The sequence below is a fragment of the Euphorbia lathyris genome, chromosome 5 (assembly GCF_963576675.1).
Source record: "Euphorbia lathyris chromosome 5, ddEupLath1.1, whole genome shotgun sequence".
NCBI lineage: Eukaryota > Viridiplantae > Streptophyta > Magnoliopsida > Malpighiales > Euphorbiaceae > Euphorbia > Euphorbia lathyris.
The window spans coordinates 87619184-87645068 of record NC_088914.1 but is presented as its reverse complement, the minus strand read 5'-3'; positions in this window follow the sequence as shown (position 1 = coordinate 87645068).

Genomic DNA, 25885 nt, shown 5'->3' with positions numbered 1-25885 from the left:
GTTCGCACAACCGGCTTTAGGCGACGCCCAATTTTCTTCGGACGTCGGCCAAAGTTTCCGGGGATCCGTTGCCTATATAAGGCACGGATCCCCATGCATTTAGGAGGAGGATTTTGGAGAGCTTCTCACACTAGAACATTTTCTAGAGAGAGAAAGTTGATTTTTTTGGGAGAGAACATTTTTTTTCCTAAAAATTGAAAATCTCCAAAAAGTTAAATATTTTATCAAAAACATAAAAAACACCGGAAAATCACTACTCGTGGAATCGACCGACTTCGACTGTCAGATACCGAACTTGAGGTATTATCCGAGGACTAGACTCGTTTTATTTTATTTTATTTATTTCTTTTATTTATTTATTTTTATGTGATAATTTTATTTATTTAGTTATTTATTTATTTATCATGTTTTATTTAATTTTTCGTATTTATTTAATTTCCGTCTCGTATTAGATAAACATTCGGTTTTGTTTTTAAAATAAAAACCTCGTTTTAATATCCCAATACGAACCGTGATCCGATTCAAAGGTAGTTCGGGTATTAAAAACGTTGTAATTATAAGTTTTAGAAAATTTTTCTAAATAACGTTTTAAATAAAAAACATCGTTTAAGAACCTCCGTTATAGACTATGATCCATTTTTGGTAGTTCGGAGTTCCAAAACGATAGAATAGATCTAATTTAAGGTGTTTGAATAAATCTGGAAATAGTTGGAGCAGTTCTGTAATTTTTCGTTTCTGTCACTAAAGGCTGTTTACCGACGGATTTTCCGTCGGTAAAGCTGCTGAAATGTAAAAAATGCTGTTTTGGTCCCTCTTTCTCAACTTTTAGACCTTTGGTCCTTTATATATATATGTATATTTATGTAACACATACTTTCAAGCTATTTTGAAATACTTTGTACATATAGTTATTTAATGTGTTTATATATTATTAATGTGATTTAATAAAAGTATATGTATATATATATAGATTTTCCTTTTTATTCATTTAAACTAGACCTATTTGGGCATTTTGGGGTCAAAAGCTAATTTCTCATTATTTGGGGATATTATTATCATTTTTATCTATTAATCAAAGTCTTTATTGTTTATCTTTTAAATATATATGTATAGTATCATTTCTATCAAAATATGTATACATATACTTTTCTTCTTTTCCTTTCAAATTTCTTATATATATATTATTTGGGAAAATGTTTTGATGGGTTGGATTTGAGATTCAATTTATCATTTGTTGTTATTATATTCTAGTAAGGTAATGGAGTGAAAAAAGGGAAAATAAATCACAAAAAAGAGAGTTTAATTGGTGGGTTTAAATTAAAGCTTTTTAGACGTTCTTAAGGTGTAAATAAAAGGTTTTCTTATCACTTTAAACCGTTTCTAAAACATCACGTTTTAAAACCTTAATTCGTTCTAACGACGGATTAAGCGAACCTTGTAATTAAAACCGTTTCTTAAATTGTACGTAATGGAGTTTTGAATTATTTTCCTAATTAAATGGTTTTTGTACAAAATAAATTGACTTGTATGTTTAATCACGTTTTCTTGTTAAAGCTTTTATCTCAACATTTTCAAACGCTCGAGTCGTTCCAACGGCGATTCGAGTGAACGTCATTAACGGGGTTTTGAAACGTACCTAAATCGTTCCAACGGCGATTAAGGTACGAACCATGTAAATAAACTCATTTTTGGGAAGTGAGTTTAGTTTAGAGTTAGTGTGTAATACGAAGCATAAATCACATTGTAAACAAATCAATTCTTTCTTCTCCCCCCTCTCTCTCCTATGTATTTTGAACTGATGTAAATGGGTGATTCTTTACCAAAATGGCTTTCGATAAATGCTGAAAACGGTTTTCAAAACGAGAAAGAAAAGGTTTCAAATGAATTTTAAACTTAAAGAAATATGCGATTAGTCCGTTATCGCCTAACACGCTGAGTAGGAGGCCGGTGGTTCATAACCGGGCAATGTCGGGGTGCCTAGTAGCCTTTCTCCGGAAAGGAGCTAGCCTTCTCGGCTCGTACCTAAGTTTCCCGAACCCTCACCGGTCTCCCGCAAGGGATCGGTGTTCATTTTCCCATTCGTGGGTGGCGACTCTTCCATACTCCGAGCTCCGATCCTGCCGAGCAGCTTGATTCCACGATTGGTTGCTTTCGGCGCCAATCACCGCTTACGTCGCCATGAGGTGTCCACCCCCCGGTCCGCCCGGGAGATTAGGCCGCGGTACCTCGTCTAACAAGTGGCGACTCCGCTGGGGAAGCGAGAAATTTGATTCCGGAAGGCGTGTATTAAGCCCTTAACGGGGACGGATCGTATTATTTCTTTTCGTATGCATTCATAAGCATTATTGCAAACCTTTTGGGTAATTTCCGCGAAACCTCTAGCGAGAGTCCATTCGTCGCTCGAAAGAGGCTAGTGTAAGTTCCCCCTTACAGTAAGGCGCCAAAGGGTCCCCATCCATTCGTTAGGGGCAAATTTGTGCGGTCCTGTGAGGTCCCGCGATCAGCCGTGTCAGCATATAGTAGCCTTAGAAGTTGCCATAGGATTACCCGTTACCATTTTTGATGTGATAAATGAATCAGTTCGTGTTTTCAAATGGCCATGATACGTGTCTAATCCTAAAATATGTAAAGAAAATGAAATGATACGTTAATATATACTCTTAAACCGATATACAAACTACCCCAAAACATCGAAACGATTCGAACTAAAGACGACTTAGTCATCTCGTATGAATGAACTTGTGCGACCCGTCTGGCCCCTTTCCGTGTCCCGAAGAAGGCACCTGTTCAGGAAATGCGTTATGACGTAAGCACGTATTAGTATGAATCGGTTTGGTATTGAGTATAGTTATATCTCGATTCAAAAGACTATATTAACGGTAGCCGTTATTCACATTCTTTAAATAGGTTGGGATAAAACGAGATTATGACAGAACGAAAACAAAGAACATTTCTGTTTTGAACGACCCGGTTGTAACGTAAAGAGTTTTGCAAACATGGCCCGTCCCTTCCGAATAAAAGACGAGCTCTTACGTTATGCCTTGCGTTGTTCTTAAGAGAAATGGACGTGTCCGCAAAAGTGACTAAGAAAATAAAAGAAAATCAAACGACCAAAATCATTCTGTATTTACGATATATGTCAATCCCGAGAGTAGTTAAAGAAAATGAACCAATGTCGTTAAATACGTGCCTTGAACTGGTATATACGCCGTTTAAAATCATGAAGCCGAATTAAGACAAGAAACCGTGTGATTGCACCATATGGACGAGACTGTGGGTTTGACTAATGGCTCGATCATTTCGACCGTTACCAAAACTACAAGAAGTATGGACCGATCTGCGTGTTTGCTTAACTCGTGCCTAAATGAAAAAGAACGGTAATATCCCTGCTTCGAATAAGCATGCGATTCAACGAAACGTTGATTTTCTATAACCACGCTAGGATGGTATATCCCGTAAACTAGAAAGAAATAAAAGTTGTTAATAGCCAAAAGATTATCGTGCGCTCAAATAAGACTCGCCGTCTTTTTACGTAGCCAAAACGAGCAAACGGATTCTTAACGCTAAAAACAAACACGTTACGCGATGAGTCTGTTCCTTAAAATAAAAAGTGATTTCATCACTAAATAAACACGTGGTTACGTCTCTCGATAGATCCAAAAGATCCCGTCGTAATCCAAAAATCGAGACACGAACCCACGCGAATAAAAGGGAACGAGTCATTGTTAATAACGAACGATTGAACCAGAAGAATAACTCGTACCGCGTCTAAATCCGAGATACGCTCAAAAGGGAGTCAAACCCCGAACTAATGCGTCTCGCAAAATGACAAAAGACGGGTTATTCCGAAAGGACAATCCATTTGGTCGATATCTTAGTCACTGAACGCTGATACGTTAAAACGAACTGTATTGTCTGATGGATGATTTACTTTTCCGCAATAATCATCGGCATCACGCGTCCCCTGGACCGCAATGTGAGCCCCAAACCAAAATCCTAGGAAAGAGACTTGGACCATCGAGTGTGTGGAGGAATAAGGGTGGAAGAGAGATGCTGTGATACGTGTAATTAGGCTAACGTTTGTTCTTCTTATCTTATATATCCGTAAATAAATAAACGCACACACCACGAATCATGCATATAAAATCATGCATACATACTAATGGATGACCGTTCGTGCAGACTTCATCATTAAGCTGTTGTGGTTTCGCGAGAGTAACCGGTTAGTCAGGCAGTTTGATCAGCTGCAGATTGACAGTTCTGAATCGGCAGTTGTGGCTTCGAAATCACCTTCGTCCGAGTATACTCATTCTTCCGTCAGTATGTCTGCGACCGACGAAAAAGTGGCCGGATTGGAAAACTCTGTGAATAACATTAATGAGCAGTTAGCCGCGATAGTGGCCCAGATAGCTAAGTTGGCCATGAAGGATGACAAGAGTGGCAGTAAGCACGCTGAGAATGAGGTGAACGATGGTCCCCGCTTTGGGAATGAGGACGACTATCAGGATTATATCCGGAAACAGCTTGAGAAAGAGAAAGCTAAGGAAGAGGAGTGGAAGCAACACATCACTCAGGAGGTGCATGATCTACGTGGGGGAAGTTCCAGGAGTCAGGACTTTTATAACTTGAAGAATTGTTTATCGGCAACTGCTTTGCCTTTGAAATTCCGGCTCCCTGACATGAAAAAGTTCGATGGAACTGGGGATCCCACTGCCCACATGAATCAGTATGTTGCTGTGATGAAACACACGATCCTGACTGAGGATCAAGTCCTGGGGCTGTTTAACACTTATCTGGAGGGGGCTGCCCTCACATGGTTTCATGCGTTGCCGATGGTGACGAAGAGGGATTGGAAAGAGTTAGCGAAGTCATTCATCGCTCAGTATAGCTTCAACACCATGCTTGAGGTCACTTTGAAGGAGCTTGAGAGCACTAAGCAGCAGACTGGGGAATCTTTTTCCGATTTTATAAGAAGATGGAGGGCCAAGGCTGCGGTTATGAAGCAGAAGCCGCTTGAGCAGGATCAGATCCGAATGGTAGTCGGTAACACATTGCCGTATATTAAGAATGAGCTGTGGTACATGCCTTTTACCGATTTCAACCAAATATATAGCTGCGCCTTGACAGTTGAGGGGGACGGAGAACCAAAGAAAGCTTATACCAAGTGGACAAAGTCTGGATATAGTGCCGGAGGGCCAAGTGTGAGTGCAGAATCTGCAGCAGTGAAAGTGCTTGATCTTAATGCTATCGAAAAGAGGCAGTTCGCCAAATTTGATCAGACCTACGAAAAAGTTTTCGAACGATTGCAGAAAAAGGGGTTGTTGAAAGCTCTTACTCCTTATAACAAAACTCCGCCCACTCAGCAGATACAAGCTAGGGGATACTGCAAATTCCACAGCAGTTATGGGCATACTATTGAGAACTGTGAGAGGTTGAAGCACGAGATCCAAGATTTGATTGAGGAGAAGAAGATAGCTGATCCTTCGTCAGCGAACCCTTCCACTAGGCGTAATCCATTGCCTAATCATAGGGTGAGCATGATCGGAGTCGGTTTGAGAGAAAGTGTAGTAATGGAATCCTTCGAGGAAGGCGAAGAGGAGTTGTTGGACTCCGACGAAAAGAGCAATGTAGGAAATGGTCTATATGTGTCCTTCCTTGGCAAGGAACAGAAGGGTGAACCGATGGATGAAGGTTTGGACGGTGGAGCACCGTATGATGAAGATAGCACCGAAGAGACTGGGGAAGGGCCATCTCGGACTATTGTGCCAGAGTTGAGTCTGTTTAGTGGTGGAGAGAATCCCGATGTGCACTTGCGTGAATATATGCACGATATGTTTGTTGAATCCTTCGGGGTGGACGAGATTGCTCAGTGGTTCCACCATTCGCTAATAGGCGAGCCTTTGGGGTGGTTCCACTCATTACCCGACTCTTGCAAGCATGATTGGGATTGATTGTCAGATTTATTTCTAGAAAAGTACCAAAGAGCTGAGGACAGGACTGCAGAGCGCTTCGCGATACAGATCGGACCTATCAAGCTTTCGCTACCGAGGGTCAGTAAGTATAATGGCAACAAAGATCCTATGGAACACCTTCACTTCTACTTGTCGGCCATGGGGCCTTTGGGTTTTAAGGAAGAAGAGATCACCAGTTTGTTCTGTAATTCATTGATGGGTGAGCCGTTGATGTGGTATATGTCACTTCCGATGCATGTTAAGACCGATTGGGCGGCAATGACAAAGAGGTTTATCAAATAGTATACGGTATGGATGCTGGCGGAGCAAACCCCGGAATCACCCTCTTATGAAACACCCGAGGCAGTGTTGGCAATGCCTAGGTATGGTGGATACCAAGATCCTGTTGAGCATACGAGGTTATTCCGCAACCATATGTATAACACCGGGTTCCCGCAAGGTGAATTACATGAACATTTCCCGGAAACCCTAATGGGAGAAGCCTTGTTGTGGCACCAAGGCCTATCAGAAGAGGAAATGGGTCATTGGATACCACTTAGGAGTGCTTTTATGGCGAGATATGAGATGTATGTTCCATGGACGGGATCCCTGGAAGATCTGGATAGGATCAGGCAGTTCCCCGAGGAACCATTCGTGGATTATGCTAGGAGGTGGAGGCACCGCTATGAGCAGTGTCATGAAACAATGAGTGATAAGGTGCAGCTTATGTGCATACAGAGAGGCGCAATTCTGTTGGCGGCGAGGAGGATGAGTAGGGTATCCCTCAGGGATTATGATGATTTGATAGGCTGGGCTTTGTATGGATCAGCGGATCCCTTTTATTTGAATTCAAACGTTCCTCATGTAATGGATCTGATGATTGTGGATATTTGGGAAAGTTCCTCGGATGAGGAGGATACTGATCGGAGGATTCCTATCAATATTTGGGATGAATCTGATGATGAGCCTGAAATCGCCGTCATGACAAGATCAGGTCGAGTGGCCGAGGGAAAGGCACCTATGGTGGAGACTGAGATAGGGGAAGGATCGGCTCCCAAGCCAGATGACCAAGTCCTCGAGCAGTTGAAGAAAACACAAGCTAAGTCTACGGTGTGGGAAGTCCTATGCCATTCCAAGTACCACCATGAAAATCTGATGAAAGAGCTGCAGAATTTGGTTATTTCTACCGATACTGAGCCGGAGGCATTAGTAGGGGCAATCATGGCCCGAAAGAAAACTGAAATCACCTTCACTAATGAAGATCTCCCGGAGGAGGGGAAGGCTCACAACAAGCCTTTGTACATCCGAGCTGAAATTAACGGGAAGAGGACTAGCTGTGTGATGGTCGATGATGGATCAGCTATTAATGTATGCCCACTGAAACTTCTGTCCAAATTAGGAGTAGAAAGAGGAGATTTGACTGCCTCAGAAACAGTGATCAGGGCCTATGATGATAGCCGTAGGCACATCGAAAGAGTGTTTAAGGCCAAGCTGAAGGTGGGGCCGCATGAGGAGGAGACTGAATTCACTGTGTTAGATATACCGGTGACGTTCGTCGTGTTGTTGGGACGTCCGTGGTTCCACAAGTTGGGAGGTGTGCCCTCCACGCTCCATTAAATGATCAAATTCCCCTTCGGGGAGGAGATAGTGACAATTAGAGCTGAGAAATTGAGTTCGGTGGCGGTATTGGGAATTGAGCCTCAACTTTTCTCCGGATTCCAAGTTTCTGGGATCTACGAGTCTAGCATGACCTCCGATATGGTGAAAATGATGAAGGGGGGTTTCATCCCCGGTATGGGCTTGGGAGCACACCATCAAGGGTTGCCAGAATTTCCGGATTTCAAGAGTCAGAAAACCCGGAGGGGTTTAGGATATGAGCTGGGAGGTCCGTCCAACACAAGTGGTGAAGGAAAGGTAGGCCTAAAGAAGTATTTTGTGAATGAGGGGCACGAAAAGGTTTATTCGGGGACTCCCGAGTCATGGACTAGCACCGAAGGAAAGATTCTGCCAGGTTTTGAGATCTTCAATGATGTTACTGACTGGGGCAAAGGAAAGGCAAGCTGCTTCGTCGAGGAGATCATGATGTCAGTTTGAACGCCGAGGAGCAGGTCATCACTATTGAGGCCACTGTGGGAGCGGTGGATGAACCCGGTACCTCCAAAGCTTATGAGGAACCCGAGAACCCTGACGATGAAAATTGTTTTACTGCCTTATTTGAATCCGATGATGTACTCGCCAACACTATCAATGAAATGAATTCTGATTTTGCTTACTTGCTTGATATTGATCATGATCATTCCATGCATTCTCATTCATATAATATGCCTACATTTGAAATCAATACAATAGAAATGTCAACTTTCAATCTTGGCACGGATGAAAATCCTAAACTTATACAAATTGCTCAAGAATTAACTATTGAAGAGAGGAAAGAATTTGAGAGAATAATTAAAAAATACGAAATAGTGTTTGCTTGGACATACGAAGACATGCCAGGAATTGATCAATCAATCGTGACTCACCGTAATCCAACATACCCCGATGCTAAGCCCGTGAAACAGAAACTCCGACGCATGAGACCGGAATGGGCGGATAAGATCAGAGAAGAAGTGAAGAAGCAGTTAGAAGCAGGGTTCATCGAAGTAATCGACTATCCCCCGTGGGTCGCAAATGTAGTGCCCATCGCAAAGAAGGACGGCAAAGTGAGAATGTGCGTCGATTATAGAGATCTTAACAAGGCGTGCCCCAAAGATGAATTCGCGCTGCCTCATATTGACGTGTTAATCGACAGTGCAGCATCGAGCGTATTACACACGAATGTGGACGGTTTCATGGGCTACATGCAAGTTCAGATGGCCGAGAAACACAAAGCAAAAACCCCGTTCACAACTGAGTGGGGAACATACTGCTATAGGGTGATGCCGTTTGGTTTGAAAAATGCCGGGGCAACTTACCAGCGAATGGCTACGGCACTATTCCATGATATGATACACAAAGAGGTAGAAGTTTATGTGGATGACATGATGGTCAAGTCGGAGACGAGAGAGGGGCATTTCGCTGCACTCGAGAAGTTTTTGGCCCGAATTACAGAATTCAAACTAAGGTTAAACCCGAAAAAGTGCTTCTTCGGCGTTTCATCGGGGAAAATCTTAGGCTATGTAATCGGAAACAAGGGAATCGAGGTAGATCCCGACAAAGTGAAGGCCATACAAGAAATGCCGGCACCAAAGAATGAGAAAGAAGTGAGAGGGTTTCTGGGGCAGGTTTAGTATATCAGTCGGTTCATAGCAAGACTCACGGCAATCTGCGAGCCGATCTTTAAGTTGCTATGGAAGGATCAACCCACGATTTGGAATGATAAGTGTCAACAAGCCTTAGAGAACGTCCGGAACTACTTGTCTAATCCACCAGTTCTGAGACCGTCTAAACTTGGAAAACCGCTTCTCCTCTATGTAGCAATCGAAGAGCGATCTATTGGGGCAATGCTGGCCCAAGAAGGGGACATCGGTGTGGAGCACGTGGTGTATTATCTGAGTAAGAAGTTCCTGGAATACGAGCTTAAGTATAACATGATCGAAAAGACGTGCGTGGCAGTAGTATGGCTAACAAAGAAACTACGGCACTATTTTCAATCCTACAAGGTGATCATTATTTCCCGGATGGATCCCGTGAAGTATCTGTACCGAACTCCGTCTTTAACAGGGAAGCTAGCCCGGTGGTTGTTGCTTTTGTCCGAATTTGATATCGAATATGTAATGAAGAAGGTTGTCAAGGGGAGAGCCGTAGCAGAATTTCTGGCCAACCAACCTCTGAACGCAGAAGAGGAAGAGATAAACTATGATTTCCCCGATGAGCACTTGAACGCAATAGAAGTTATACCATAGAAAATGTTCTTCGATGGAGCAGTTAATTCGAATGGAGCCGGAGTAGGGGTGCTACTTATCTCACCAGAAGGAGAAAGGATCCCAATGGCAAAGAAGCTATCCTTCCCTCTCACCAATAATATGGCCGAATATGAAGCGTGCATCTACGGGTTGGAGTCATTAGCAGCACTAGGAGCATCATATGTTGAAATCTGGGGCGACTCAAAACTGATTATCGAACAAGCGCAGGGAAACTGGGAAGTGAGGGAAGAAAGGTTGCGTCCATACCTAGACCAGTTGGAGGGATTGGTGCAAAAATTCAGCGAATGTCGTTTTTATCACATTCCTCGAGCACAGAACCAGGCAGCGGATGCTTTGGCCACTTTGGTATCAGTATGGGATAACCCTCGGAACCTTGCCTCGAAGCCTTTGGTATTGAAGAGGTCTCAAAAACCATGCTACGAAGATGTAATGCTGTTGGGGGCAGATGAAAAACCTTGGTATTTCGATATCGTAAACTTCATGAAGAGTGGAACATACCCGGCAGAATCAGAACTTAGGGATCAGGCTGTGATTAGAAGGTTAGCACAACAGTTCGTCATCCACAACGACTTGCTTTACAAAAGGCACACCGATGGTTTACAACTGAGGTGCTTGGATGCGGGAGAAGCCCGCGAGGCAATGGAATCAGTACACTCGGGAATTTGTGGAGCCCATATGGGAGGAGCAGTGTTAGCAAAGAAAATCATAAGGCAAGGCTTCTTTTGGCTCACCATGGAAAGAGATTGTAACGAATATGCGAAGAAATGCCATGATTGTCAAATCCACGGAGATTATAATCATTTACCAGCTATGGAACTGACACGTATTAGCACCCATTTGGCCGTTTGCGGCTTGGGGCATTGACATTATCGGAGAGGTGAGGCCTAATGCTTCGAACGGGCACAAATTCAGTGCAGTCGCTATTGATTATTTCACCAAGTGGGTGGAGGCAGAATCATTTAGCAAGTTGGGGTCTAAACAGATAAGGAAGTTCATTGAAAAGCACTTGATCACCACATTCGGAGTGCCTCATCATATGATCATGGATAATGGGGTCCAGTTTCAAGGAGAAGTGAAAAGTCTATTCCAAGAGTACGGTATTGAACATCATAGGTCTTCTCTGTATCATCCGCAAGCTAATGGCGCAGTTGAGGCAGCTAATAAGAACCTTAAAAGGATTCTCGTAAAGACAGTAGAATCGCATCGGAACTGGCACGAACAGCTTCCGCTCGCTTTATGGGCTTATCGCACGACAGTTAGAACGTCAACTGGGGCAACGCCGTTCTCCTTGGTATACGGTGCAGAAGCCGTTCTCCCAATTGAGGTTGAAAAGCGATCGTTGAGAATCGCAGTAGAAGCAGAGATTCCCGAGACGGAATGGGTGAAGAAACGGTATGAACAGTTAGCATTGGTGGACGAGAAAAGGATGGAGGCCCTTACCATGTGCAGTTATATCAGCGAAGGATGGCCCGAGCCTTCAACAAAAAGGTCAAGGCCAGCCCTATCAAAGAAGGGGATATGGTGCTAAAACAGATCCGTGTGACGCACACCGACCCGAGGGGCAAGTTTAGGCCAAACTGGGAAGGGCCGTTCTTCGTGAAGAAGATACTAAGCAAAGGAGCGGTGAAGTTAACTACTATGGACGGCATGGAATTCTCCAAACCTACCAATCTGGATAGGCTTAAGAAATACTTTTCGTAAAAAAAAAGAAAGAAAAATTCCCGATAGGTCGAAAACCCGCAAAGGGCGGCCTATGCAACAATAAGGGACATCCCAATGGGTGAAAACCCGAAAGGGCACTCATTTGAAAATTCCAGGATAGTAAAAGGAGAGATGAAAAATCGCTGGGATCTGAAAACCGAAAAAAGGCAGGTCCTGGTAACGGTAGTTATATCTTGAGCAATTATAAAAATAATGTATAAGAGGCTAAGTATTTCTGTTGTTTGTAAATAAATAAAGGCATGAGTATATTTGAAGAGAATGATTGGGATCGTTATAATTTACTGAATGCAAGATAATATGAATCATGAGTTATACATTTCTTATCTTTCTTTTCACAATAAAAAGCCTACGTACTATCTACCCCACTCCCTATACACAAGCTATACATCGGGGTAATTCTAATAAAAGCTACGAAGCTATACATGATAAGCCTAATAAGGAGGGAAATCCCAGTGGGCCTCAAAATCCCTCACATGTGACGCCCGCTCCGCAGATAGGGTCTCCTCGGCGACTCGAAGTCTCTCCTCGGCAGCTAGGCGCCCCGCAGTCTCCTCCCGCACCCTCTCCTCAATAGCAAGGCGTCCCGCGGTCTCCGCCCGCATCACCCCAGACCAGTGGTCGTTCCTCTCCCGATACACCTGGCCAACCCTGGCATCGGCCTCCGGCAGCGTTTCGCTCTGTCTCAGCTCATGTGCACGGAGATCGCTCTGTAAAAAAGAAGAAGAAAAAACAGATATAAAAAAGAAATACAGACTATAATAGAAATCATACATACACATGTGCATACATTCCACTACACTAAAATAAAATAAAGATACATACCAGGTGGCTGGCGCAACGCAAGCTGAGTCGATCTCTAAAGAAACCAGATAGCCCCACATAATCGGTGCACGTCTCCCTCGAAGTCTGGAGAGCGTCTGAGGGATCAAACGGTATCCTCGATGTAAAGGCAGGAGGGGCCATCTCGACATCGGCATAAGCCACTCTGGACTGGTCGTAGCAAACTGTCGCGAAATCCCTCCCAAAGTCAGGGATGGGTACGCCTAAAGGGGACCACTCTGGTCGAGCAGTGACAGAGGACTCGCCGGCACAGTGTGTCGGCTCGCTCGTAGATGCCTGAGCACGGGCATCATCGAAGAAATCTGACATATGGGCACTCCTCCAGGAACCCTCCTGCAAGCAAAGGCACAGTAAATACCACTAACTATCTCGTAAATAAAAATAAATAGGCCGAACCACTCACCGGAACTGCCTCCCGACCGAAGACTGCAACGACAGCCTCCTCCGAAAACACGTCCGCCATGGGGTCCACCTCCATCGCCATCGTTGGGGCATCCCTCGCGCTCAATAATGTCGATAAATAGGGAACACGGCCCCCGGCATGAACCCATACATCTCTACCAGCAAAGCGGCGAGTCAAATCCCGACGAATGACCGATAAGGGCATGGTCCGCACCGCAAACATGGAGACGAGGATCTCGCCTGGTGTCCAATGCGAGGCACTAACCCCGGTGATGCCCCGGTCGCCTAAGTACTATGCCCGCACGCAAGGGCCGGTAAGCACGCTCTGCTGCTCCTGGATCAGGGTGACGTACGCGTAATCGGGACCGAAGTCAAGGTCGTCCCACCTGAATCTAATCTGAAAGCACAAAGAAAAAGTCAGGTCTGATCAAACAAAAATCTAGCGCGATTAGAAGATATTTACCTGCCCCAAGGTCCGTGAATCAATCCAATCTAGGAGCTGCGCCACCGTCTGCCTCTCCCCGGTACCTAGACCGAACTCGCTCCATCGAGCCATAAGTGGGGGCTTCACTACCCGTGGCCTGTGCCGACGCTCGCTGGGAAGAATTCGCCTCTCGTAGGCCCAAACCTGCTTGTAAAAATAGAGGTTATGAACAGAATGCGCGAAGAAGATAAAAGGGGCAAGTTAAGGATGAACCACGTACCAGAAGAGCAAAAGTGTAACCGCCGAATTCCTTCCGCTTCCGGCAAGTCAGATCCAAAAACTTGTACATGTAAGCTAGACCCGCTCCTGCCCAATCGTAAGACGCCACCGCGTCCAAATCACTGAAGGCCTGAATAAGACCCGCATGTATCGTCCCGCTCTTGGTGCGGAAGATCGTCTCGCCTAAAGCATATACCAGGAAGATGCGGACAGCCAGATCAGTGTCGTCGGTCCCACAAAAGTCCCTACGACTCAAAAGCCCCGAGGTAGTGATGAACTTCGCCGGGGTGGATTTGACACCCGTGTAAACTCCCGGCCCGATCAAAGCAGCCAACCTAGCACGATCAACCCGTGGACGTATCGTATCAAAGGAGAAGGGAACCGGAGTACCACTCCCCCGCAGCCCGGTCAGTAAAGAGAAGTCGCGGGGCGAGATCGTCATCTCTCCGAACGAGAGGTGGAAGGTGTGGGTCGAGTCAACCCATCTCTCGCATAAGGCCCGTAGGCCGAAATGGTCACACACCCCGTTGGCGCGGGGCAGCGCTAAAATAAAGGGCTCAAAGCCCGACTCTCGCACACGGGCTCTCACCGCGGCGCCTAGCATGGAATACCACACATGAATATCTGCCGTAGTCCCAGAAATGTCGATGAACTGGAAAGAACGGAACAGGTAAGTTTAAATGTTGCTCCTAGGCTTGCATCTGATGAAAGCACGTTAATCTAGTTATTCTTTCGGTTAAATCTAACCTAGAGACATCTTGTCAATTTGGACCGTCATTTTGTGAAATCTCTCCCTTAGGGTTGTTTGCATAGGATTTGATTAATTCATTATTCTTTGATCTACTCTCGTCCGCACTGGCAAAGAGAATTATTCAAGTTTTTACTATTCACGTGCATTAGTCAACTTTTCACTATTCACGTGCATTATTCGAGTTTTTACTATTCACGTGCATTAGTCAAGTTTTTACTATTCACGTGCATTAGTCAAGTTTTTACTATTCACGTGCATTATTCATGTTTTTACTATTCACGTGTACTATTCACGTTTTTACTATTCACATGCATTAGTCAAGTTTTTACTATTCACGTGCATTATTCACGTTTTTACTATTCGTGTGTACTATTCACGTTTTTACTATTCACATGCACTATTCACGTTTTTACTGTTGGCATGCATTGCTCGTATGTTTACTATTCACATGCATATAATTCACATTCTTCCAAAAAGACAAATAAAGTGTTACTTGCAAGCAAAGAAATTCATGTTTTCTAACTAAGATTTTCTAAGGCAACCTAGGGATTAGCATGCAAATCATGTTCAAAGTAGGGATACTAAAGCCTAGAAATTTAGTCAAAAGATGAGGAAGTAAGAAAGTACTTACCTGGTTACAGCGGGTCTGGCTCAGATGAGATGTGGGGTCCTGAAAAGGGTCCATTGTAGTAAGGTTCACGAAACCCTCCTCCATGCCCTTCGTGCCATCATATTGATCCAAATCCATCCCGAGAATAATCCAAATCAGAAGTTAGAGAGAGAGAGAAGAGAGAGAAGGTGTGGGGTTGGAATGAAACCCCACCACCTTATATATAAAAGGGGAATGGCATTCCCGTAAATATTGAAAAAGGTATGATGTGACATAAAGGTAAAAAGTAAATAATTAATTACCAGGTGCACAGACCTCCGATTTGCAGTCCGTTTTAGCCTGCGCTTCTGCCAGACAATGACCAAAAATGTCGAGATAGAACTACAGATGACAGCCAATTTTTACAGAACAGCGACACCAGTCAAAATACAGACGACAGTCAACAGAAAAATAATTATTAGTTTGAATCATTCCGGACTAAAAAGACGTTCCTATCGAACCATTCAAACCTCCAAGACACTAGCTCCAGTGAGAAAATACAGACAATGGTGTTTTAAAAGAATTCAGAATTGTTAGAAAGAACCTTTGCTTTTGAGTCGTTTTACCCGCGGTCGTAGACCAGGGTTGCTTTTGAGCCATTTTACCCACAGTCGTAGACTAAGGTCGCTTTTGAGCCATTTTACCCGCGTTTGTGGACCAGGGTTGCTTTTGAGCCATTTTACCCACAGTCGTAGACTAGGGTCGCTTTTGAGCCATTTTACCCGCGGTCGTGGACCAGGGTTGCTTTTGATCCATTTTACCCACGGTCGTAGACCGGGGTCGCTTTTGAGCCATTTTACCCACAGTCGTAGACTAGGGTCGCTTTTGAGCCATTTTACCCACGGTCGTAGACCGGGGTCGCTTTTGAGCCATTTTACCCGCGGTCGTGGACCAGGGTTGCTTTTGAGCCATTTTACCCACGGTCGTAGACCAGGATTGCTTTTGAGTCATTTCCCCCCCGGTCGTAGACCAGGGTTGCTTTTGAGCCATTTCCCCCCGGTCGTAGACCGGGATCGCTTTTGAGCCATTTTACTCACGGTCGTACACCAAGGTTGCTTTTGAGCCATTTTTACCCGCAGTCAACTTAGGTTAGGGTCCGTAAGAAGAACATCCGCCGGCAGCCGATTCAAAGGCAAGGACGGAAAGAATCGAGAACGACGCCGAAACGCGCAGCGCAAAGGTCAGGTATTCTTCCTCCTACTCTTTACGTGTCTCTTACTTTTATATGTTTTACATTGCATGTGTTGCGTTAGCAAAAAACATTTTCAAAACACACACATCATTGTCAAAATAGGAAAGTAGGGCGACTGTAGACACCGAGTCGGAGGACCTGTGACGAAAACCTGTAAACAAGACGGTCGAAGCGGTTGATTCCGGAAGTTTTAAACAAAAATATATAATAAGAAAGGAAAAGTTAATGTGAGTCGCGGTCGTCAAGTGGACGGCTCGCGAGTGCTCAGCGACATGGTGCGAGCGCCTAGCGGCAGCCGACGCGTGTCCGACGACAGTTGGACGCACGCCCGGCAGCGCGGGGCGCACGCTCGACGTCCGTTGGGCGCGCATGCCCAGCAGCGCGGGGCGTGCGCTCGACGACCGTGGGGCGCGCGCGCCCGACAACGCGTGACGCACGCCCGATGGCCGCTGGGCGAACGCGCCCGACAGCCGCTGGGCGAGCGTCCAGCGACGTTGGGCGAACGCCCAACGTCAGTTGGGCGCGCGCGCCCAACCAATGTTGGGCGTTCGCCCAACCGGCTTTGGGCGACGCCCAATTTTCTTCGGGCGTCGCCCAAAGTTTCCGGGGATCCGTTGCCTATATAAGGCACGGATCCCCATGCATTTAGGAGGAGGATTTTGGAGAGCTTCTCACACTAGAACATTTTCTAGAGAGAGAAAGTTGATTTTTTTGGGAGAAAACATTTTTTTTCCTAAAAATTGAAAATCTCCAAAAAGTTAAATATTTTATCAAAAACATAAAAAACACCGGAAAATCACTACTCGTGGAATCGACCGACTTCGACTGTCAGATACCGAACTTGAGGTATTATCCGAGGACTAGACTCGTTTTATTTTATTTTATTTATTTATTTATTTTTATGTGATAATTTTATTTATTTAGTTATTTATTTATTTATCACGTTTTATTTAATTTTTCGTATTTATTTAATTTTCGTCTCGTATTAGATAAACATTCGGTTTTGTTTTTAAAATAAAAACCTCGTTTTAATATCCCAATACGAACCGTGATCCGATTCAAAGGTAGTTCGTGTATTAAAAACGTTGTAATTATAAGTTTTAGAAATTTTTTCTAAATAACGTTTTAAATAAAAAAACATCGTTTAAGAACCTCCGTTATAGACTATGATCCATTTTTGGTAGTTCGGAGTTCCAAAACGATAGAATAGATCTAATTTAAGGTGTTTGAATAAATCTGGAAATAGTTGGAGCAGTTCTGTAATTTTCCGTTTTCTGTCACTAAAGGCTGTTTACCGACAGATTTTCCGTCGGTAAAGCTGCTGAAATGTAAAAAATGCTGTTTTGGTCCCTCTTTCTCAACTTTTAGACCTTTGGTCCTTTATATATATATGTATATTTATGTAACACATACTTTCAAGCTATTTTTAAATACTTTGTACATAGAGTTATTTAATGTGTTTATATATTATTAATTTGATTTAATAAAAGTATATGTATATATATATAGATTTTCCTTTTTATTCATTTAAACTAGACCTATTTGGGCATTTTGGGGTCAAAAGCTAATTTCTCATTATTTGGGGATATTATTATCATTTTTATCTATTAATCAAAGTCTTTATTGTTTATCTTTTAAATATATATGTATAGTATCATTTCTATCAAAATATGTATACATATACTTTTCTTCTTTTCCTTTCAAATTTCTTATATATATATTATTTGGGAAAATGTTTTGATGGGTTGGATTTGAGATTCAATTTATCATTTGTTGTTATTATATTCTAGTAAGGTAATGGAGTGAAAAAAGGGAAAATAAATCACAAAAAAGAGAGTTTAATTGGTGGGTTTAAATTAAAGCTTTTTAGACGTTCTTAAGGTGTAAATAAAAGGTTTTCTTATCACTTTAAACCGTTTCTAAAACATCACATTTTAAAACCTTAATTCGTTCCAACGACGGATTAAGCGAACCTTGTAATTAAAACCGTTTATTAAATTGTACGTAATGGAGTTTTGAATTGTTTTCCTAATTAAATGGTTTTTGTACAAAATAAATTGACTTGTATGTTTAATCACGTTTTCTTGTTAAAGCTTTTATCTCAACATTTTCAAACGCTCGAGTCGTTCCAACGGCGATTCGAGTGAATGTCATTAACGGGGTTTTGAAACGTACCTAAATCGTTCCAACGGCGATTAAGGTACGAACCATGTAAATAAACTCATTTTTGGGAAGTGAGTTTAGTTTAGAGTTAGTGTGTAATACGAAGCATAAATCACATTGTAAACAAATCAATTCTTTCTTCTCCCCCCCTCTCTCTCCTATGTATTTTGAACTGATGTAAATGGGTGATTCTTTACCAAAATGGCTTTCGATAAATGCTCAAAACGGTTTTCAAAACGAGAAAGAAAAGGTTTCAAATGAATTTTAAACTTAAAGAAATATGCGATTAGTCCGTTATCGCCTAACACGCTGAGTAGGAGGCCGGTGGTTCATAACCGGGCGATGTCGGGGTGCCTAGTAGCCTTTCTCCGAAAAGGAGCTAGCCTTCTCGGCTCATACCTAAGTTTTCCGAACCCTCACCGGTCTCCCGCAAGGGATCGGTGTTCATTTTCCCATTCGTGGGTGGCGACTCTTCCATACTCCGAGCTCCGATCCTGCCGAGCAGCTTGATTCCATGATTGGTTGCTTTCGGCGCCAATCACCGCTTACGTCGCCATGAGGTGTCCACCCCCCGGTCCGCCCGGGAGATTAGGCCGCGGCACCTCGTCTAACAGTTGTATTTGATGATACTAAGTGTCAAATACTCGAGGGAAATACAAATGAATTAATTTTAACTGCCCCTCGTGTAGAAAATGTATACATGTTAAATTTAGAAAAACAGTTTTCTAAAAACATATGCTTAGTGTCTAAAGAGGACAACTCCTGGCTATGGCATAGAAGACTTGGGCATGTCAGCATGGACCTTCTTGCCAAATTAGCTAGAAAGCAATTAGTTGAGGGATTACCCAAGTTAAAGTTTGAAAAAGATCAACTGTGTAAAGCCTGTCAGCAAGGCAAACAAACTAAAAAGTCATTTCATAACAAAAATATTGTCTCAACCAAAAGACCATTGGAATTACTACACTTGGATCTTTTCGGACCTATCCAGCCACTCAGCTTGGGAGGTAAAAAATTTTCCTTGGTTATTGTAGATGATTTCTCTCGGTACACTTGGATCATCTTGCTGAGTAGCAAGGATGAAACCTTTGAGATGTTTACCACAATGATCAAAAAGCTTGAAAATGACAAAGACCTAAGAGTAGCTCACATTAGAAGCGACAATGGTGGAGAATTCAAAAACCAACAGTTTAATGAATTCTGTGAAACCAGTGGTATTGACCACAACTTCTCTGCTCCTAGAACACCTCAACAAAATGGGGTCGTTGAAAGGAAAAATGAAGGAAATTAAGGCTAAGGTATAGCAGCGGAAATATAAAAATTTTAGCCTACTTCCTTTTAACCATATGATCCGTTAATCGTTATTTCATATAAAGATGGATAAGAAGGAATACCTTTCGATGAACAATCTACCGTTGTTAAAGAAGTGCCCACAATTCTTCTCCGAGATTCCAAACACAAAGATTAATACGGTGAGGCTAAGATGAAATCAACCCTTATGAGATGCAACCAAAATAGATTGCCTCTAACAAACCAACACAAGATCAAAGAGAAAGAGGGATGAATAAGATTAATCGATCGATGGAACGCCGTATGAATTCTAGTTCACGAACTTGGGAATAGAATTCTTTTCTCTCACTAATATGGCAATTTCGAAAATCACCAAAGGGGAGGGATATATGCTTGGTCGAAATTCACTATAGGGGGTATATATATTAGCTTGTATCTAAGCCCTAGTTAGATAGGAATAGGTTACTTAATAGGAATTCCATTCGGAATAGGATTCCTAATTATTATCTTATAATATATCAAATACATTTAGGATAATAATAAATAACCTAATTGGATAATAATAGGAGTATATTAATCTAATTAAAACTCCTAATTAAATTATCTCTTAATTAATTTAATTCACAATCCTAATCTAATTAGGATTAATGGAATAAAATTAATTCCTTCCTAACATATATAAATTTCGGCCCCCTCCTAGTATTTGTGCCTTACTGGGCTTAATTGGGCTTCCATCTATTAATCATATCCATCTCTCTTTTGGTTCCAAGTCTTATGTGTGATCCATTAGGTCCTTACTACTTCTGGCCGTATGCAACCTATTAAATTAATTTCTTCAAGAATTATATTTAATCCCTTGCATAACGGAATGATGTACAGAGTATGTTATTGGCAAGTCCGTAATCATTCCCCCAGAGTCCGTTAAGAAGACAGGTTGATTCTGTCGTTAACCCTTCCGTATTAGTTACGGTATAATACGATCCTTTATCAACTACATCCTTGAGCTGAATCTTATGACTATGGGTAATGTCAAGTCACATATAGCGAGACGTTCATTTTACTTGTTATTGGCCGAGTCAACTCAAAAAGATAGGTTAAGTGAAATCTGTATTTCTACTCTTAAGTTATCACCTTGCAAGGGTTTAGAGTCAAGTCTTCCACAAGCGATCCTTGGATGTATCTCCCATTTATCGGGAGTGATAAATGCTCAATCCAATGTATAACTACCCTGAAATTACTTCCTGTGACACCCAACCTTTGCAGTTCACACCCCATAGTCATCTCTGTTAAGGATCGTGGGGCCACAGGATCAAAGTCTCACATTCAGTAATTCAGGATGACCAATTAACATTCCTTTGAGTCTGAGGATTAGTTATACCTATTAATACCAATGAGATGAACAGTTGACAAGGATGAATCTACCCATCCTGTTATCTCAAATCGGATCCCCAATCCTAATGAACAACGTTTCATCGGATCTATGTAACTGTCCAGATATCTGTATATATGAAGCTTGTGAGATCAGCTTTCTGTCGGACAAAAGACATTGTTACATACAAGTCTCAACAGTGATATATCAATCCTAAACATATCACTTGACTTGGGGTGGTTTTAATTTTATTAGTTTATTATAAAGTTTTGTCTCACTCCATGCTTGTATGAACACTTTATAATCACTTTAAACAAACCTACGGATTTCCTTTTATTAGAATTTATTTAGTGCTTAAAAGGGATTGCCTTTATATAGTTATAAAACATATATCTCATTAAAACAAATGATATAAAGAACAATTCATTTACAATAAGTTTGTATCCTGCAACAATTGACTATAGGACACAAAACCCCAACATACTCCCACTTGGACTAAAGCCAATTGTTTCTAAAACTTATCCCAGTAGAAGTTAAATGACGATCATGTACTTTCTGGGTTAAAGGCTTTGTCAACGGATCTGCAACGTTGTCCTCTGTAGGTACTCTTTCTATTCTCACATCTCCTCTAGCCACAATCTCTCTTATGATGGGGTATCGCTTTAGGTAGTGCTTGGATGCATTATGAGACCGTGGTTCCTTTGCTTGCGCAATGGCTCCATTGTTATCACAGTACAGAGTAATGGGATTGACAATGTCAGGCACCACACCTAGTTCTGTAATGAACTTTCTAATCCAAACTGCTTCCTTTGATGCTTCCGCAGCAGCGATGTACTCTGACTCGGTCGTAGAGAAAGCTACGCTTCCCTGCTTGGAACTTTTCCAACTGACCGCGCCCCCATTTAGGATAAACAGGTATCCTGATTGGGATTTAAAATCATTCTCATCTGTGAGATGACTAGCGTCTGAAAATCCTTATATTTTCAGATCTCCTTCTCCGTACACTAGAAACATATCTTTAGTTCTTCTCAAGTACTTAAAAATGTTCTTGACGGCAATCCAGTGCTCGTCTCCCGGATTCCCTTGGTAACGACTCGTTACAGATAACGCGAACGCTACGTCGGGTCTAGTGCATAGCATAGCATACATAATCGAACCGATCGCGCTGGCGTATGGGACTACAGCCATGTGTCGTTTGTCATCATCAGTTTTAGGACATTGATGATTGTTTAACTTTACTCCATGTACCATGGGTAAGTCACCTCGTTTCGATTCAAGCATGCTAAACCGATTTAGCACCTTTTCAATGTATGTAGCCTGTGAAAGACCAAGCAGTCTACGTGATCTATCCCTGTAGATCTTTATACCAAGTATATAGGCTGCTTCACCGAGGTCTTTCATTGAGAAGTTACCGGATAACCATATTTTCACTGACTGTAATAGAGCAATGTCATTTCCCATTAACAGTATATCGTCCACATATAGTATGAGAAATGCTATAGAGCTCCCACTTGCTTTCTTGTAAATGCAAGCTTCTTCGCAATTTTGTTCGAAACCAAATTGTTTTATGGTTTCGTCAAAATGCTTGTTCCAGCTTCTAGATGCTTGCTTGAGTCCATAAATGGATCTCTGAAGTTTGCAAACTTTATTTGCATCCTTTGATATGAAACCTTCAGGTTGCATCATGTATACATCCTCAAGCAGGTTTCCGTTTAGGAAAGCTGTTTTCACATCCATTTGCCAAATCTCATAATCAAAATGAGCGGCAATTGCAAGCATGATTCTGATTGATTTGGATATAGCAGCGGGAGAGAAGGTTTCGTCATAATCAACACCTTGTTTTTGATGATATCCTTTCGCTACCAACCTAGCCTTGTAGGTGCTAACCTTTCCATCCATGTCAGTCTTCTTTTTGAAGATCCATCTGCACCCAATGGGTTTTATCCCTTCGGGTTGATCAACCAAAGTCCAAACTTGGTTAGTATACATGGAATCCATTTCAGAATCCATGGCCTCAAGCCATGCTTTAGAATCTGGACTAGTAAGAGCCTCTTCGTAGTTTTCGGGTTCGTCGTCTAATACGGGAACCTCGTCATCATCTCCCACTAGAAAACCATATCTATCTGGGAGTTCACGAACTCTTCGTGATCTACGAATAGGTGCCACTGGAGTCTCATCTGATGGGACTTCTTCGGGTACCTCGACCGCCTCCATTGTTTCAGTCGGTGTTTCTTCCTCTTGAACTTCATCGAGTTCAATCACGCTTCCCTTTTGTGTTTCTTCGAGAAACTCTTTCTCTAAGAAGGTTGCGTGTTTGGATACGATCACTTTCTAATCATCTGGATGATAGAAGTAATATCCCATAGTTTCCTTAGGGTATCCAATGAAGAAACATTTATCAGATTTAGAATCTAATTTGTCGGACGCAATGCGTTTGACATATGCTGAACAACCCCATACTCTCATGAAAGAGAACACGGGTTTCCTACCAACGAACAATTCATATGGCGTGGAACTAGCGGATTTAGTCGGTACTCGATTTAGGGTGAAGAGGGCAGTTTCTAAGGCATAGCCCCAGAACGTCTTTGGAAGTAAGGCCATGCTCATCATGGATCGTACCATATCTAATAGGGTACGGTTTCTCCTCTCGGATACACCATTGTGTTGTGGTGTGTAGGGAGGTGTCCATTGTGAGCATATCCCACATTCAGTTAGATAATTCAGAAAATCATCAGAAAGATATTCGCCACCTCGATCAGATCGAAGTGTTTTTATTTTCTTTCCTAATTGATTTTCCACTTCATTCTTGAAGCATTTGAACTTGTCAAAAGCTTCTGATTTGTGCCTCATCAAGTAGATATAACCATAGCGAGTATGGTCATCTATGAAGCTAATGAAGTATCTGAATCCTCCTCTTGCTTGGACTGACATAGGACCACATACATCTGAATGAATGAGTCCTAGAGTGTCTGATACACGCTCACCTTTATTGATAAAGGGTGTCTTTATCATTTTACCTTTTAAACATGATTCGTATGTTTCCAATGATTCAGAATCGATTGGATCTATAAGCCCATCTGAATGTAGCTTTAGCATGCGTCTCTTGTTTATATGGCCTAAACGACAATGCCACAAGTAAGTTGAATTATCTAGCTTATGTCTTTTGGTATCAATTGCAAAAACAGGAGTTTTATCATCTAACACATAAATCCCATTTTGTGATATTCCTGAAAAATAAAAGATCGAATCTTTATAAAAATTGCAACTATTGTTCTTTATTGAAATATGAAAACCGTTGTCAACGAGACGGCTAATAGAAATAATGTTACGAGAAAGAACGTATAAACAAATCCTTAATTCTATTACAAGCCCAGAGGGCAAAAGTAAAACATAATCTCTAATTGCGAGGGCGGCAACTCTTGCTCCATTTCCCACTCGCAAGTTTATGCTTCCTTTCTTTAGTTCCTTAGTCTGTTTTAGCTCCTGCATATTTGTACAAATATGAGATCCACATCCGGTATCAAGTACCCAAGATTCAGATAATGAAACCGTATTTATTTCAATATAGAACATACCAGACGTAGAAACACCGCCTTTTCCCTTCTTGAGGGTGGCTAGATACTCCTTGCAGTTTCTCTTCCAATGCCCGTCTTTACCATAGAAGTGGCACTCTCCTTTGGGCTTCTTAACTTCCTTTCCCTTGGACACATCTTTCTTACCTTTCTTGGGATGTTTAGAATTGGGAAAGTTCCCTTTTCTTTTCTTCGATCCCTCGATTACAAGAGCCGGTATGGCCTTGTCTTTCTTCATATTGGGCTCAACTGATTTGAGCATGTTTGCAAGCTCTTCAAGAGAGGTTTGCAAGTCATTCATTTGGTAGTTCATGATGAACTGTGAATAACTCTCTGGGAGGGACTGAAGAACCAAGTCGGTACTTAATTCGTTGTCCATCACAAATCCAATACTAGAAAGTTTGGTAATATAGCCTATCATCTTGACACAATGTGTCATGACAGATGTGCCCTCTTGCATCCTGCAACGATATAACAGTTTTGATATCTCGTAGCGTTCGCACCTGGTTTGTTTCCCAAACAATTCCTTTAGGTGCATGATGATGGAATAGGCATTCATCTCCTCATGTTGCCTTTGTAATTCCGACGTCATCGATGCAAGTATGATGCAAGCGGTATGATCATCATCAGCCTTGTGCTTCTGATAAGCATCAATTTCCTCGATGGGAGCATCATCTTCAGGGACAGGGGGTATCGATGTATCAAGTACATACACAATTTTCTCGAACTTCAAAACAATTTTGAGGTTACGAAACCAGTCGGTGAAGTTTGAACCATTCAATTTGTTATCGGTAAGGATGTTTTGCAGATTGGTTTTAGTCATGATTTTAAGAGTGTGTGTTTAAACAAAACCTGAGAGTGAGAAAGAGTAAACGTATGTCATTCATTTGCTTTAAAGTTTAACAATCTAAAATTATAGGCCTTTTAATTTATTTCAGATTGCTCCCACTATTTTGCCAAATTAATAACCCTCCATATTAATTCGAAGAATTTCACAAATCCTTTAGTGAGCTAGGATCCTAACTCCTGAGATTTCGCCTTGAGTTTACTCAACAAGCTAGTCTCATTCATTAGGTAGATTCATATAATCAATCACATCTCTAATGTGATTCCTAGGTTATTGGGTTACTAACCACATTAGTAACTAATATGCTATTCATATTAATCCCAACCGTTTTGCCTATTAGTTTATGACAACATGAGTTTACTCATCCAATTATCATAATCTAATTTAAGTATTACCCCATATTCATGAAAAATAATTTTCGATAATTCAGGTGTTACCATAAGACCCCGAGCTTGAGTTTACTCAACAACCCAAAGGCCCCCAGTACTGCCGACTGAATTATAATATTAGGGAGGGGCAACCGATTTTAATA